Source organism: Seriola lalandi, unplaced genomic scaffold, assembly GCF_002814215.2.
Source record: "Seriola lalandi dorsalis isolate HSWRI2012SDOR001 ecotype SW California unplaced genomic scaffold, Sedor1 jcf7180002034224, whole genome shotgun sequence".
NCBI lineage: Eukaryota > Metazoa > Chordata > Actinopteri > Carangiformes > Carangidae > Seriola > Seriola lalandi.
The window spans coordinates 1-3,493 of NW_019504800.1; the positions used below are offsets into that span (position 1 = coordinate 1).

The 3,493-nt window shown below is 39.7% G+C and overlaps 1 long non-coding RNA gene across 1 annotated transcript; it reads left to right on the plus strand.

Moving 5' to 3' along the window:
- The first annotated feature begins 90 nt into the window (after nt 1-90).
- On the plus strand, nt 91-981 carry LOC111647010 (uncharacterized). The gene is made up of 3 exons (XR_002760001.1): nt 91-159; nt 483-520; nt 818-981. It is a non-coding gene; the product is annotated as an uncharacterized LOC111647010 (long non-coding RNA).
- Nucleotides 982-3,493: the final 2,512 nt, after the last annotated feature.

The following is a 3,493-nucleotide window of genomic DNA, read 5'->3' on the forward strand; positions in this document are numbered from 1 at the left end:
GAGGGGTTTAAGTCCTTCTCTAATGGTCATACCCGCCGCCAGTGTGCAAAATATCACAAACCACTGCAACCTTAGTGCTGCATTAATGTTAATGTAATTTTCTCTGTTTTGACAGAAACCTTGGAAAGTCGGGCCTGCGGGTGTCCTGCCTTGGATTAGGTAAGAGCCTCTTAGATTATCGGGCACACTGAGAAGTTTTCTTCACCCCAAAGACTTGCATAGCAGATTTGTGAGGCGAACTGATAACCCCATGGTGCTTTAACTTCAGATAGGGAGAAAAAGAGTGTGGGGAAAAGTTTAGTGGCAAGAAGTTATAAGGAATTATAAAGAAAAAGTTATAAAATAGCTAGATCTTGTTTCTTGTACAGTATGTGCAGTATCACTTGTGCTGTACATATAGTATCACTGTTCACTTGCTTATCTCTGTGCATGTGTGTGTTTCTGTATTACACTGACGTGCACCTCCCTGTCATCCTCTTTAGGAACATGGGTGACATTCGGTGGACAGATAACGGATGAGGTGAGAGCAGATGGATTTTGTGATCTTCCATCAGTCAGGGGTTGGGAATAGAAACCCTCAATATGATCTGGCATATCGTGGATTGCTCAAGAAGCCTATTTTTACATTTAGTGACAACATATTGCAAGAGAGAGCCAACACAAAATAAACATATGTTTAAAGAAGGCAAAGCCATAGCATCCTTCTTTAATCTTGTGAAGGAAATTTTAATTATTGAATCGCCCTAACACCTCGCATCAGTGATCACTCACCCCATAGTTTCCCCTCCCTCTTCCTTCTCCCCTGTTCTCTCAACAGATGGCAGAGCAGCTGATGACTCTGGCTTATGAAAATGGCATCAATCTGTTTGACACAGCAGAGGTCTATGCTGCTGGGAAGTGAGTATATCCTGTGCCACAGGTCTCTCATCAGTCAGCAGAAACACCAAATATTATGAAGCTGCTGATATGATTGATGATAAAGTCACCAGGTAGAGATTATAGACTAGTTGCCATGCTTGGGTGTTTATGTCAGGTGCACACTTCACCCATATTTCAAAAAATATACTAGTTTATTTATTTTGTTGTCATGTGACAATGCAGATTGCTTCAGTTAAATGTGCAGAGGTGCTTATAGTGATCAAAAAGCTTGTGCCAGAATCACTCCTTTACAAATGCTGTTTAAATAATCCAGTAATCAAGTAGTCCGTTTACACTGTTCATTTTGGATCTTTTACTACTTGACAACATATGGAAAAAGAATTTAAAATTGTTGTAGCCTACTACTGCAAACTGTCATATGCTGGGACACTACAATTTATTTCTATGACTATGTCTGGTCATGACTCACCGTGAGTGTATCTCACACACTGATTTGAGTTGTAATGATTGGCTGAGTAGCATCACATGACCAGTGCCCTACAGACTAGAAAAACTGCACTGGTTAAAACAGAAATAATGAAAATGTTAAATTTACAGGTTTTAGGTCCTGGCCTGGATAGTACAGCATCTGGGTCTGGACCCGGACCATGGTCCACCTTTTACTGAGATCAGCGGATGGCTATCAACTATCTACCTGAAATACATTTTTCTTTGCTGCTCTTTAAAAGTAGTTGCCAGAGGTAGCACAGCGCAACTTGCTGTGTAGGCTACTGTTTTATCTGCCGTTTTATCTGGGTGTGAAAGTTTATCAATACTTTAAATGGTGTGGGATCAGTGCATAGACTTGCATACTCATCGATTTCTGATCCAGTATTTTAGGCAGTATCGGAGACATTGCCAATACTAGTATCGGAATTGTAAGGAATTTTCCCTTACAATTCGATCATATAAACAAACTTAATATTCGTTGACAGCCCTAATGGAAACACACATTAATTCCCAACTTGGCTACTGTCAATACTTTTTATTGGCTCTGTTCTGTTGGTAAAAAGTAGTTCCAATGAACTATTAATGGGCACAAAAGATTAATCTGTCTCTCCTTGAATGTAGACCTGAAATTAGGGCTGTCCTTTTTGTCACACCTTGTCATTGTTGCAGTAACATTGATGAGGGTTCAGATATTCACAGTCTGGGTCTAAATTTACAGGAGAGCTAGTGATGATATTTTTAACCTCAGAGGGCAGCCCTGTGATGCCTTATTGCCGTATGTAATGATGGTTTAAATTCCAGTGTGGATTAATCTGGCTTTGTAGTAACTTGGGTGCTTTGAAATAATCTAAGGGATTATCCTTTGCAAACAGTATCTCTGATTAACAGCAGCAAGTCCTTTTTTAATCCTCCCAAGAATATTCTAGTTTTGCCATTATGTTTGGGGAGATGTGTCAGAGTGCTGGTGTTTCTCAAAAGAATATCAAAAGAAAGCAAAAAGACAAGAAACATGCAGTAGGTCTCTGGTGGTTTTCTTCACTTTTATCATCTAATGCCTCAGCAGCTGTCGTCTGCCTAACGTCATCACTACATGTTCTATTTTTCTGAGGAGCTTTCAACAATCACTTCGTCCTTCCTCAAGGATGGGGTTAAAAAAAAAAAAAAACGGGTGCAAAGTTGATCTTTAACACAGAAATATTACCAACTCCAACCATAATCATCATGCGACCATAAAACAAACAACAATTCAGCAGAAAGCACAAATCTGTTTGACACGTGCAAATGTTTGTGACAGCATGTCACATAGCTCAGTATGTGTTGCACAGGTGTTAATCCTGACAGCTTCCAGCACAAAGCAGCACAGAGGAGCTTATATTACACACACACACACACACACACACGCACATACACAGGAGAGGAACAAATCTCACACTTTGCACATCAGAATAGAGACAGCTTTCATGTGAAGTCTTTGGTTCTGGCTTAACTGTGATTCCGTCATCAGTCAGACTCAGAGAACGTGAAGTGGTGGCTGTACAGTCGGCTGCTGTATTGTTGATTCTGGGTTGCGATAGTGGACAGATAAATAAGGTTTGTAAGCTGTGCTCACTCTCCTCGCCCTGCTCATGCACAGCACTTGGCAGTTTCTGGCTGTTTGTGTTGCGTGTTTGTTTAGCCTTAGCTCTACAAAACAGAGAAATGGTCACAAAACGAACATTCAACATATAGCGATATTTATATATTGACTGTGTTATTTAACTAGCGTATCCATCCCAATATACAAGCTACTGTTTCTCAATATAGGAATAAATATGTGTAATTGCACGAATAAACATATTCTGCTTATCCCCTTTCGCTGCTGTTATCAGCAAACACATGGCTTCAAAGCAATTAAAAGTGCGAGTAATTGGCAGAATAAAAAATTCCATCTTCATTTTCTTTCAGGCTCAGACATTGTGCTCTAGATGCATAGTAATTACAGTATATTGTGTGAGACCAGTGACAAATTGGTAGCATAATTACATAGAAATCTGAAAGTAATAAAATATCTTAAATCCATGAATAATGCAGCATTACGCCATTGCTTGTGCTGTAAGTCATAACATCGCCTCGGCACTGGGATAAA